The sequence below is a fragment of the Dipteris shenzhenensis genome, chromosome 32 (genome assembly GCF_047967505.1).
Source record: "Dipteris shenzhenensis isolate YYH24624 ecotype China chromosome 32, Dip_SZ_1.0, whole genome shotgun sequence".
NCBI classification, from domain to species: Eukaryota; Viridiplantae; Streptophyta; class Polypodiopsida; order Gleicheniales; family Dipteridaceae; genus Dipteris; species Dipteris shenzhenensis.
The window spans coordinates 14328188-14342607 of NC_141627.1; the positions used below are offsets into that span (position 1 = coordinate 14328188).

The 14420-nt window shown below is 43.6% G+C and overlaps 1 protein-coding gene across 1 annotated transcript in view; it reads right to left on the bottom strand.

Annotated features, from left to right (window-relative positions):
* The window catches only part of DCL2 (dicer-like 2), a 361432-nt gene that overhangs the window by 19874 nt on the left and 327138 nt on the right, over positions 1-14420 (bottom strand). The window lies entirely within an intron of this gene.

Here is a 14420-nt window from a genome sequence, read left to right on the forward strand (position 1 = left end):
TTAGTGGCAAACTAGGTCCTTCTTGCCATTGCTTGGTATATTGCCTCCTATTGGTGCTTTTACAGAGGATGCATTGGGCAGCTCCGACGGTTGGTACGAAACTTCCTCTGGGCAGGTTTAGACGGCACGAGGAACACTAGGGCCCGAGTAGCTTGGCAGACGGTGATCATGCTGCAGGCACTGGGAGGCTTGGGTATCATTGATCCAGAGATGCAGAGCAGGGCCCTTCTGGGCAAGTTGGTGGTTCGTGGCCTCACCCCAGGTGTCGAGCCTTGGAAGCTCCTCTTACAGAGAGGGCTTCTGAGGAACACCCCACGCATTGGGGGATAGTGGCAGCCTTCACATAGATGGATGTTCTCAGAGGCCCCCCTTATGGGGAAGGGCTCCCCCTTGATGAGGAGTCTTCATAGGGTTTGGCAAAGACTAGCAGGGGGTCTCATCCTTGCTCCGCCCAAGAGAGTGTTGAGATATCGAGCTCCACTCGCGATATGCCAGGGTGACCGTTGTGTATTTATGTCACCGACTTGTTAGCTGGAGATGCGGTTGGTACACCGCCCATGAATAATAGCTGGATGACAGCTATGCTTATCTACACTAGTTCGTGGCTCAGTTAGTATGCCACCTTAGTTAGTTGAGTTTGGTTTGAGACCCACATATAGGGTTCTTCTATTTCTTTGTACTAGAGTTCTTTTGGCTTTCACAACTAAGAAAAGGAAAACTGTTTTCAGCCTCCACCTTTGTGTGTATTCCCCCATTGTGATTGTGAGAAAGCCTCAAGTGAGACTCCTTCCCTCTCTCCCACTATCTTCACATGGTATCAGAGCCTTGTTCGTGGTAAGGAGCTCAAGCAAACCAAGTTCGCAGTTTCCTGGTAAGAGGACCAGTGTTGCTTTCCTTTTTCGAGTTTGGGAGCAAATCTCTACAGGTAGCACAGCCGGAAGTGCAAGAGTGCACTGTCTTAGATTGAAACGCCCTTCGCGGTGTGGCGAGATTGTACTGGCTGTCTATCAGTATTTCGGACTCCATGATTGTGCATATTCAGGATGCAAGTACGCCAAAGGAGGCATGGGATACTTTGGCAAAAATGTATAGCACAAATACGCAAGCCAGGAAAATGCAGCTCAAGCAGGAACTGCACAATGTGCAGAGAGAAAATATGAGCATCAATGACTACCACATGAAGGTGAAGAAAATTGCGGATGCACTTGCTTCCATTGGGTCGCCAGTGGATGATGACGATTTAGTTTCTGTGACCTTGAATGGTCTAGGAAAGGATTATGCACAGTTCCGGACATCCATTGCCGTCCGTGAAAAATTTCTTGATTTTGAGGAGTTGATTGCTCTTCTAATTTCTGAAGAGCAGAGAAATGGTGGTGCATCTTCTTCAGCAGGAACTTCAAAAGAAATTGTCTTCTACTCAAATGCTGGCAGAGGTAGAGGAGGCAGATCTGCAGGCCGTGGTAGAAATCGGAATATGCAGCAAATGCAAGAAAACCAGTCCTATGCAGGAGGACGTGGTAACTCTAGAGGCAGGGGGAGCCAAAGAGGTCGTGGTGGATGGCAGAGAGGCCAAAATGCAAACAGCAATGTTGAATGCTACTACTGTGGTAAAATGGGACATATGGCTAAAGACTGCTACAAAAAGCAGAATGACATTATGAATGGAAAATTGCAGCAAGGCAATTATGCATCCTCTAGTAGACAGGGTGATGACAGAAATGAGCATTTGTTTATGGTGCAGCATATGACAAATTCTGTGACAAGTGTAGAAGAAAGCAATGATGTGTGGTATGTTGACTCAGGTGCGTCAAACCACATGACAGGTCATGCTGAATGGATGCAGGATGCAAGGAAAATGAAAAAACTAGGATTTGTGGACACTGGTGATGATACTACACATCCTATTGTGCAGATTGGCAAAATTCCTTTGTCTATGCAGGATGGGAAAAAGAAATACTTGTCTGATGTATTTCATGTCCCGAACATCACCAAGAACCTGGTTTCTGTTGGTCAGATGGTTGAGCAGGGCTTGCAGGTCAGATTTAATCCTCATGGATGCTTTGTTGAGGATATGAAAAATAATGGTCGCTTGATAGCAAAAGGAAAGAAGAAGGGCAGGATGTTTACGTTGGATGCGGACATGCCTGAATTGAGTGCAGCAATGTTTGCATATGGGACCGGTGTAGTTGCAGATATTGATATCTGGCACAAACGCATTGGTCATGTTAATATACAGCGACTTAAATCAATGCAAGCCCAAAATATTGTTGCAGGATTGCCTTAATTCAAGGTTGCAGAAATGCACAAGGTTTGTGAAGCCTGTCAATTTGGGAAACAGGCAAGGAAACCTTTTCCTAGGCATGTTCAAGAGAGTAAAAAGCCATTGGAATTAATCCACTCTGATGTGTGGACTACTAACGCTGCATCTATTGGAGGCTGTCACTATTTTGTCACATTTATTGATGACTTCAGCAGAAAACTTTGGGTGTATTTTATGAAAAAGAAAAGTGAAGTGTTTGGGCACTTCAAAGCTTTCAAAGCTATGGTTGAAAAAGAAACAGGCCTGCAAATAAAATGCCTAAGGTCAGATGGAGGGGGAGAGTACCTCTCAAATGAGTTTGCAAGGTTCTTGCAGGAGCATGGTATAAAGCAGCAATATTCATGCAGTCATACCCCAAAGCAAAATGGAATTGCAGAAAGGAAAAACAGGCATATTGGAGAGGTATCTCGGGCCATGCTAAATGAAAAAGATCTACCAGATTATTATTGGGCTGAAGCAGTTGCTACAGCAGTTTATGTAATGAACAGGACTCCCACTGCAGCAGTACATGGCATGACGCCAGAGGAGATGTATACTGGTAGGAAACCAGACATTTCTCATTTGAAAATTTTTTGTTGCATTGCCTATGTTCATGTGCCAGATGAGTTGAGGTCCAAGTTGGATCCAAAGGCTGAGAAGTGTGTCTTTATTGGTTATTCTCTGCAGTAGAAAGGGTATAGATGCTATAACCCTTCTACACGTAAGTTCACAGTGAGCAGAGATGTTGTTTTTGATGAGATGAGCAGCTGGTATAAACCAGTAAATGTGATGATTGATGTAGATGCACAAAATGGTAATGCTGCACAAAATTCACAGCAGCAATCACAAAATATCAGTGGACTTGCAGTGTCCTCTAGCAGTGGTTCACATACTTCGCCATGGACAGGTAGATTGAGATCAGGAGAATCTCCTCAAAGCAATGCAGATAATGGTACGCAGGTATCACACGCAGGTATCACGAAAAGGAAAAGAGAAGGTAGATTAGCCCATGTCTGATGTGAATGCAGGTCACTCTTATGTGGATGGTGAATCCAGTGGCTCAGAGCAGAGCATTGATGATGAGTTGGGTATTCCTTCTGTTGTTACACCTGGAGTAAGGAAGACCAGGGATGTTTTGAGAGCACCTAGAAGTGAGCCTATTTTGCGCAGGTCTACCAGGGTTAGGTATCCTGTGGATAGGCTGAAATATGATGGATTTACAGCCATTCACTATGCCTATATGGTCAAAGTGATACAGGAACCAGAACCCACTTCTTTTGAGCAAGCCATGGGAAATGAAAAATGGGAGAAAGCCATGGATGCCTTGGATGCAAATGCTACATGGGAATTGGTGCCTTTCCTTAAAGACAAGAATGCAATTGGCTGTAAGTGGGTTTATAAGATCAAGCACAATGCAGATGGTTCTGTGAATAGATACAAGGCAAGATTAGTTGTCAAGGGGTATGCACAGACATATGGCATTGATTATGAAGAAACTTTCAGCCCAGCTGCAAGGATGACAACCGTAAGAGCAGCCATTGCTATGGCTGCATCAAAGGGATGGTCTTTACATCAGATGGATGTAAAGAATGCCTTCTTGCATGGTGATTTGCAAGAAGAGGTCTTTATGGAGCAGCCAGCAGGTTATGTTCATGCTACTCATCCTGAGTTTGTTTGCAGGTTGAAGAAAGCCTTGTATGGCTTGAAGCAAGCACCTAGAGCATGGTCTAACAAGATAGGACAATATCTTGTCACTATTGGCTTTCAGATTTCCAAGGCAGATTTCTCACTCTATGTGAGAAAAACAGAGAAAGGGATTATGCTGCTGGTCATTTATGTTGATGATTTGATCATCACAGGTGATAGTGATGAAGATATCCTTCATGTGAAAATGCTATTGAGGCAGAAGTTTGAGATGAAGGATTTGGGAGAGCTGCGTTATTTCTTGGGCATTGAGGTGATTAGATCACCAAGTGGGATACAGCTCTTGCAGAGGCAGTATATGGACTGGACATGCTGTCCAAATATGGGATGACAGGCTGTAAGCCTATTTCAATTCCTTTGGAGCAGAATGTGAAGCTGAGCACAGATGCAGGTGAGCTTTTGGAAGACCCTACTATGTACAGACGCATAGTAGGAAGTTTGATTTATATGACCATTACCAGGCCAGATTTAAGCTATGCTGTTGGATTGGCAAGTCAGTTTATGCAGGCTCCAAGGAAACCGCATTTGGATGCGGCTAGACGCATACTCAGGTATGTGAAGTCCACATTGCAGTATGGACTATTTTATGAGGCTGGGGTTCAGATACAGTTGCATGGATACACTGATGCTGATTGGGCTGGTAGTATTTCTGATAGACGATCTACCAGTGAATATGTGTTCTCTTTTGGGAGTGTTGCAGTCACTTGGAGCAGCAAGAAACAGCCTACAGTTGCCTTGTCGAGCACAGAGGCTGAGTACAGGGGTGCAGCAATGGCTGCATGTGAGGTAGCTTGGTTGCATAAGCTACTCTATGATATGCATCAGTCTACAGATGGACCAGTTGTCATTTATTGTGACAACATGAGGAGTATACACTTGGCAAAGAACCCAGTCTTTCATGCTAGAACAAAGCACATTGAGGTACATTATCACTATGTGCGGGAGAAAGTTTTACTAGGTCTTATTGATCTAGTTTATGTCAGCACAGAGGATCAGGTAGCTGACATATTCACGAAGGCATTGGGCGCAGAGAAGCTGCGCAAGTTCAGAGACTTGCTTGGTGTGCAGGAATTGGGATTGAGCTCGAGGGGGAGTGTTGAGATATTGAGCTCCACTCGCGATATGCCAGGGTGACCGTTGTGTATTTATGTCACCGACTTGTTAGCTGGAGATGCGGTTGGTACACCGCCCACGAATAATAGCTGGATGATAGCTATCCTTATCTACTCTAGTTTGTGGCTCAGTTAGTATGCCACCTTAGTTAGTTGAGTTTGGTTTGAGACCCACATATAGGGTTCTTCTATATTCTTTGTACTAGAGTTCTTTTGGCTTTCACAACTAAGAAGAGGAAAATTGTTTTCAGCCTCCACCTTTGTGTGTATTCCCCCATTGTGTATGTGAGAAAGCTGCAAGTGAGACTCCTTCCCTCTCTCCCACTATCTTCACAGAAACCACCAACTATGTTGTTATGACTACCATCATGGCTACAGAAGAGCCAGTGTATTTCAAAGATACAATAGACAAGCCAGAATGGCAAAGTGCTATGAATGAAGAAATGGATGCTAAATATAAGAATAATACTTGGGAATTATGCGACCTTCCACTAGGAAAGAAGGCCATGGCAAACAAATGGGTATACAAAGTGAAGTATAATCCAGATGGAAGTATTCAAAGATACAAAGCCAAACTACTTGCAAAAGGATTTGCACAGTAATATGGTCAAGACTATGATGAGATTTATGCTCCAGTAGAAAAGATGGATTCCATCTGGATCTTGATATCACTAGCCACACTTAGCAGATGGAATGTGTATCAGCTCGATGTCAAGAATGCCCTCAATTAGCATGCCCTCAAGAAAAACTCAATGATGCCCATGATGCTGTAACATGGCTTATAGCCAACCTCTCCACAGGTGTGCATTCAACATACAGTAAACAAAGCCTTAAGAATACTGTAGTACGCAAAGTGTTTCATGAAGTGAAAGTGGATGAAGTGCAAAGGATAAGCCAGCACAATTGTGAGAAAATTAAAGGACTTTGTGGTCTGCACAGCATATGGGGATTTTCAAACAAGCAATTGATTAAAATGAGAAAAATTTCTTGTTTCTGCAGTGCTTGCATCATAGGGGATCATGACGATTATGAGAACATTGCAACTGCGAAGACATGGGAGCGAGTTCAAGTATTTCCTCTACGTTCAGAAGGTGTGACAAACAATAGAGAGACAAACAACTCGCCACAGTTTGGGAAGAGTTTCGATGACCTCAGTGACTATCTAGAAGAGGGGGATAACTTTGCACTTGTCGTAGATTTTGGGGAGAACGAGGAAGATGACCCATACTTTCTGTTGTAGTGCACAAAACCTAAGTACAAGGTTGAGGAAACATTTAAGGATAATTGGGAAACAACCTATGAGAAGTGGGATGTAGTAGTTAGAGCTTTTTGGTACGAAAAAACATCCAAGAGAGGCCACAATTATGAACTGCTACATAAGAGTCCACAAGCATGTGTACTCTAATCTAGTAAGAGCTATTAAGTTCTAGATGCAACCTGTTCCACAATGAAAGAAGGGCAAGAGTGCCTTCAAATTGGATTTAGGCACGCATGAGCACATCTAAGTGGGGTGTCTTGGAGTGGTGGACGAGGACAACTGAGATAGTACAAAGAAAATGTATGTAGTCTCATTTTGCAGGGAAACAATATGTCCACTTGTCCTACAAAATGGAATATGTATTGAGACTACTTCTTTTTAGTATATCCCAAATAGCCACCATGCTGGTTTTATTAAATTATTTTTGTAAATGCCAAACGGTAAAACCCATGCTTGTTTTTAGTATATCCCAACAAGCACCACACTGGTTTCCCATAATGAATCCACACATCCTACAAATCCATTCATCTTGTAATAATAGAAGCAAACCACCGTGCTGGTGATCCTAGTGCAAACCAACCATCATGCTGGCGATAACTTATCCTACACCACTACCGTGCTATCCCTAAAATACTATCGTGCTATCCTAAAATTTGTTGCATAGTGCTATACTAAAATAGTGCCCTTTAGACTATTTATCGTTTTGTTAACCATCAAATTTCATCCCATGCTTGCTTTTAGTATATCCCAACAACGATCGCGCTGGATTCCCATAATGAATCCATTCATCTTGTAATAATAGAAGCAAACCATCGTGCTAGTGGCAGTTCATATTCTAGTGCAACCAACCACCACTAATCCTACACTACTACCATGCTACTGTCGTGCTATCCTAAAATTTGTTGCATAGTACTAGTGCCCTTAGGTTGGGTATAGTTAACCATCAGATTTTAACCACCAAGCACTTCAAACATTTAAGTACTAACATCGAAGCAGGTCGATACAAAATCCAATATTACGAGCACCATGAGAATATCCACAAGTTCAAGAAATGTCTGCAAGATTTTTATTATTTCAAAATACAATGACATTTTGCTTTTTCAAGAAAATTCTAGACTCCTAACAATCTTATCAACCTATCTATAGCAAGCATCTCCCACCTCTTGAGGCCAATCTGCTACACTCGGATTACACTCTACTTGCTTGACTCTACCGACTTATATGCCCATAGTAACTCCTCCTTTCACTGGGGGTCTCTTCATCCTGGTCTTTGCGGTCTATACATCTTCGTGCCTCTATCATGTCTTGCCAAAAGAAACCTACATCATGAGCTTGACAAGTACCTTAAAGGAGCAGGGAAAACAATAGTTAGGGAAATTAATATTCACCATCTGTGCTGACTCCAAGTAATAAACCCACCACTGAAGCATGTCCTCCTTGCAGCTATTTTCCTCCTTTTTTGGGTCTGTTTCTGTGAGGATTTCATCCAACATCATTTTCAGATAGAACAAAAGCATTCCAAAGTCTTTTGGGTATGCCATAGATTCACAGTGGGTGGATCGGTGTACATATTTTGGATTGGTGTATAGAGTTTTGGGGCTAGATTTTGTAATGGGCTCTTAGTTGTGTATGCACTGAACTTAAATAGGGAGAGAGTTCATGGAGCCCGACCTTCTCATTTTTCAGTCTCATGTTAGTTATCTAATTTAAATCTTTTGTCTCACTTTAGTTGTCTAATCAAAATCTTTCATCTCACATTAGTTCACTAATTAAAATCTTTCAGTCTCACATTAGTGATCTAATTGAAATCTTTCATCTTAGATGTACCAGGGCTTACAATGCTCAAAGCTCCTCTGCCCAATTGAAATGTCTGGATTCTGATCCACAAACTTGAGATACAACTCCGTCTGCTGACCCAACATGTGGGAACAATAGACCAATGAGCCTCCTTTTTACTACTACTAAAAGAATACAGAATGGAGTCTGATTAAAGTATATAATGAAGCAAAACAATTTTCAACCACTGCGATGGTTTAGGAAAGTCACAATTTCAATCACCGGGCTGGTTTAGGATAGTCACCGGGCTGGTTTATGACACATTTAGGATAGTCACAATTTCAACCACCGGGATGGTTTAGGACACTGTCATAGTTTCAACCACCGGGATGGCTTAGCCTGACGTTCTCAACTTTACATACTAGACAATAACAAGTATATTGCTTTTCATTTCTGAATTTCACCATTAGAAAATAACAATATATTTCTTTTCATTTATGAATTCCACAATTTAACTATGGTATATGACCCGAATAGAAGGAAATTAAATTTAACGAATTTAAGTACTAAGAAACACAATAATTTCAACTATCGGGCTAGTCAATAACTAATGTCTATTTAACAACGCTGGTTCAGGACAATCACATAACTAGTGATTGAGTTGGAGCAGCCGCGGTTGCATGATGTTCCAACCACCGGGTTGGTTTAGTAAAATAACAATATATTGCAAAATATATTGCTATTAATTTCTACTCAACCATGCCACCGGGCTGGACAACAACTAATGTTTGTTCAACCACGCTGGTTCAGGACAATCACATCACTCACGATTGAACTGAACCAGCCTACAGTGCATGATGTTCCAACCATGGTTTAGGACAATCACATTTAGTCCGAGCCTAGTTCAAGAAATGAAACAAGACAGGGCAGCGGATGGGCAAGATCAACTTAGCCATTCCTGAGTCCTGGTGGGAAGGACTTCACATTTGGAGAGACAAGCGATGGTTGGGACAGTTTTCCCATACTGGTGTTCCTTGAGGATTTTGATGCAACGCGGCAGCATGCACCCCGACTTCTTCCGTGTAGGACCTGGAGGCCTACTTCAGCCCCTCACTGGGAGTGACCCTGAGATGGATGGGAGTCTTGATGGGATACACTGGCAGATGATCAGAGTGGTAGGATGCTTAGGGAAGGAGTGGCACATTGATCCTCCCAGTATCTCGGAGCAGGACGCCTCTCGATGGTGCCTCCGGCTATGGGAGGGTAGACCCTTGAGGGAGGTCCAGTGGGACCCGGGGGAGTGGTTGTGGCCCTCCAGGGGCGGCCTAGCTGAGACGATAGATGAGGTGCCTTTGTTTTCCTACACCACACGGATTGGCAGAAGACTTCAGATGGACTCTTCGAGGTGGACTCCCCCGAGGGAGAGACACTGGGTGACCCAGAGAGTGCCCTGGGATGTTCGCTCCAGGTTTTGGACGCGGTTGTGGTCCAGCTTGCGGCCAAGTAAGATTTCATACTTCTTCTGGTTGGCAGCCCACGGAGGCTTGCCCATTGGCCTGTGGTTGAGCAGATGCGAGTGGAGGGGTAGTGCCACTGCTGCTCAGATGGTGTCCTGGAGACTATACCGCACTGCCTATGGAGATGTCGTAGCGCAGCGAGGATCTGGATGAGAGCCCTCAGGATCATGACACGCATGCAGAGTATACACAAAGACTACATCTGGGGGATGGTAGCTTGGTTGACAGAGGGAGGACACACGTTTCAGATTGATGAGATCTCCCCAGCCTACTGGGTACAGGGTCAGAGCATTCAGAGGATTGCACTCCACGAGGCAGTCCCCCCTGACACCCTAGCTCCTCCTCCTAGGGAGGACAGTGCTTGGGAGGTGGTAGCCAGCATCACGGCTTGGAACATTTTGGGTGGCTCGGTGCAGTCTTGTGATGGGAGAGCACTCGATTCCACCCTCGGCTACCTTGGTGGCCATCTGGCAGGATATCATTTACACTCTACGGTCCACCTGGGAGCGTGGGACTCCAGGCTCTAGGGCGACTATTGAGAGGCGTGCTCATTTCTGCAAGGCTTGGCCTGCAGGTGTTTTCTACATCTTCACTCCGTGAGGGATTCGCTGGCTGTATAATCCCCCCCACTTGGTTGTTAGCCCCAGTTCCAAAGATCCCCTAGGTAGTGAGCTGGGCTTCTCTAGAAGAGGCCGGTTTTTCCTTTCAGCCTTTTCCTAGTTTTTTCATACTTAGCACCTTCAGGGCTGTTGTCTTGTATGAAATCTTTCAAGCATTAATAGAAGGTTGCTTTCTTTGAAAAAAGAATGTCCTAGAGACTTCAGATCATCCCCTTCTATGTCTTTTATGCTCATGGATAATCAGCATGTTCCCCTCTCTAAACCATCCTTCAGACCAGCCAATCCAGATCCCTCTTGAGAGGCATTCCCCTTCCAAAAGCCATGCCCCATTCCTGCCCATGTCCACTCAAGACGCGGCTTCTCTTCCTCCCTTTCCCTTGGAAGCCTCTCCCTCTCTCCCATTCCTCCATGTAATCCCTCCCTCTCTTCTCCTCCTCCCCTTCTCCCGCCCACTTTTCTTTCCCTCCTGTACCAGAATCCAAATCTGCCTGTCCCCCTAAAGTGCCAATATACACCCATTTCTCTAGGGACCAAATAGCAAGTTCTTTCCTTAGGAGTAGTCTATCTCTCCTCACCCTTATCATCCTCTCCCTCAAAAGATTCATCAGGAGGGGCCAAATCAAAGCCTAGGTCGAAATCTGATTCTCTCCTATCTTACATCAAATTTTCAACCAAGTTTGCAAAAATATAAATTCTTTAAGGGTGTGTACGAGGTTAAGAGCCAAGCAAAAGCATATACCGGCAAACAACTTTCCCAACCAACAGGAAGTGTACCATTAAGAAGCTTCTTGAACTCATTCCCTTCAGCAGGATAATTCTCCTGATATCTTGCAATGATAGAATTCCACTCATTCTCCAATTCCTGCCCATGTTCTACTTGCTTTTTAAAATCCCTGTTAAAAAGAAGTAAAAAGTATACAAATAAGTTTGTAAGAAGCTCCATGTCTTGGATGCCACATTCCTCGTTCTTCAACCAGGGAAGGGTGGGTGGATCGTTCATGAATCTGGCTGCCTGCAACACAGAGGCATGAACTTTGGTACTATTTGACCACATGCTTTATCCAACATGTGATGCAGCAGCTTGGTCTCTTGCTTGGAACATCAGACTGAAGAATAAAAGGACAGTCACTATTATCACTAAAGGTTTTGGAAGATGAGTATTGTTGGAGCAAAGAGGAGTAGGGAGAGGAGGTAGGGTAGGAAGAGGGAAGCAAAGATGCAACTAATGGAAATGGAAAGAACTGGAAGAGAAATGAAAGACTAAACCAATGAAAGACTTACATTGGGAAAGCTTGATGTTGACTCCAATGATGTGACACACAACACAAGTACCACCATATATAATCTAGACTCTAGACATAGAGTACCAAAGTGCATATGGGATATCTCCCAATATGACACGTGGCATCCATAGGACACACATAAAACTCACTCAACTTGACTCCATTTCCTAACACCCCCTATCTCCAGAGCTGTTTTGGGTTGAAAGTGCACCAAGGTATTGTTGTAGTAACCTCCCAGGCCTATGCTATGGCTGACTAGGTAGGGGTCACAACTGTCATGAACCATAAAGAAGACATTGGCCAAACCAACGATGGGGATATATTGTGTCCAGGGCCTCTCTAAGCCCCTCCCGCCACACCTTTGGGATGACTACGTCAATCTCCTCTATCCCATGCTCATCTCCCCTCAAGTACACCAAGGTATGAAGTCACCTTAGATTGCCGGAAGCCAACTCCAAGCTCCCAAAGAGCATGTGAGACGTCTGTCTCACTATGCGCCAGTTGCTTTGAGTGTAGAACCTATGTTCCCTTGCACCTAGTTGATGTGAACAACCATGTATCCCTCTTGATTTCAAACCTCCATATGCCAAATCAAAGCTAGCGCCCAAACTCCACTCTACATTGCAGGCTGGTCTGGATGAGGGCGTTCAAGAGATGCCACCATACTCTCATCAAGCTCCTCATCAATGGTGACCCCTTCCCAGTGTAACAAACTTTCTTATTTAGTGCAAGATGACATCAATGCTAACCCCTTCCCAGTATAATAGGCTTTTTTAAAAAAGATTACTTCATTAAGTATGAATGAAAACCGCAAGAGCAAGCTCTAATACGGGAGTACATCATGCCATGCATGAGGAAAAAATCGGCTCAAAATGAGCTAACAAAAATCCAAGGTGGAGGCTAAAAGTGCCACCTCAACCCTGAAATAGACTCAGAGAAAAAATCCTCTCTGCAATGGCATTCATTGACAGTGGCTGCTTTGAAATAGCAATAAATCCGTCCCAAAAATAATGCTCAAACCTCAATGCCTTCCGGGATACAAAATGCAATCAAGCACTATATTTTTGTCCCAAAAAGTTGTCTTCAACCACAGCCAAACACTGGCTTAAATGCAATGTGCTTCTGCCGCAAAAATCAGCATGTATCTCAGCCAAACAATGGCTCACAATGCAATAGCAAACTCTTGCTCAATAGGTATCCAAAAGTGCATCAACTTATAGCCAACACTTGGCTTCAAAATACACAACATCTGAGTAATGATTTGCACTTAATGTGCAGCCCAAAACCGTCCCGAATGCACTGACACCTGTGCAATGCAATCTACAAGACACCTTTGCAATGCTATTTGCAAGAACCAATTGGCAAAGGCTGAAAATGAGCTCAAACAAAGATCAAGAGCTGGAGCATAAGAAATAGCTGGGCCAGGAATGCAAATGGCAATCCGGAGAGGCAAATGGCGAGCTGGACAGGCAATGGGCAGCAATGTTGAGGTGTATGGTTAGCAAGAGCCGGTCCCCGAATGCAAATTCGAGGTGTACGGCTGTACAGATGGCGATGTAACTGTCCGGGGGCTGTGGGCAGGCGCAATGTACGGAAATCAATAAAAATCAGCAAATGATATTGCTGGTATCTTCTGATCTGTTGCTCAGAATGAATTTTTGAGAGCACGAACAGCTCCAAAAGGGGGGTAAAACCCCAATACAACTTTTTAAACTCCTTCGGGTTGCCCAGTGCAGCTACAAAACTTCCAGTATATAAAATTGCCTGAAAAAATGCGCACAATGCAAAACAACGTCGCCCAGTTGAGGAGTGCTTCCTGGTGCAAAATCTCTCAACAAAATTGAAGCCCAAGAACACGCGAAGGTCATGGGACCTCAAGACAACCAAAAGAGAAGTCAACCAGCAAGAACTAACTTCTTCTCCGTGACAGAAGTGCAACAGGAGCACGCGGGAGAACGGGGAAGCAAGTGATAGGGCTGGAAGGACTAGCTCTGATACCACATGTAGGAACAAGAATGGAGATGGATTGTGAACACAAGAGAACAAGAAGTGAGCACAAGTGTACTTCAACTGAAATGTTCAACCAAATGAAGTACAAGTACTTGGTATATATAGTCCAAGTACTAGAGCACACAAAAACTCTAAAATAGACTAAGTCCTAGTCTATCCTACACCACCATATCATTGTATATATCTCTATACAGAGCCCAATTCAAAGCCTCCAAAGTGAAAATATTATAAAAAATGCTTTGGCCATGCACAAATCCTATCTGTGTATCATGAATGAGATCATGTAAAAATGGGATGCAAATGCAAATTGATAACTTTGGCCAAAATCTTGTAAAGGTTACCCAAAAAAGTGATTGGCTTGCATTGGAAACCGAATTTCTGCAACCCTCCTATGAGCTAAGATGAATGAGACCTTCTGATCCCAGGCACTTGTGGAGGGCAAGAAGAGCAATCCTAAATTTATGATTTTATTTTTTTTCCAAGAAAGAGACTTCTAGTAAGTAAGAGAAAAAACCCATGAGAGCAAGCTCAAAGCGGAATACATCATGTAACCATGAGGATAAATAAACCCCCTCAAAATGAGGTGGAAGACAACCAAGGCTGAGGCTGAAAGTGCCACCTCAACCCTGTAAGATGAAAATTTTCATATCCATTATACAAGCAAGAAAGATGTATTGCCATCTTGAAATACCTTTGCTGAAAATCATTATGCAAAATTCTGATGACTATAAACGATACATAACATAACTTACATGTACCACCTACTTCAATAATACTCAAGGTCTTCCTGAACCTCTCATTTTTGGATCTTTGTAGCCTCCATGCCCATCACAATCAAGAA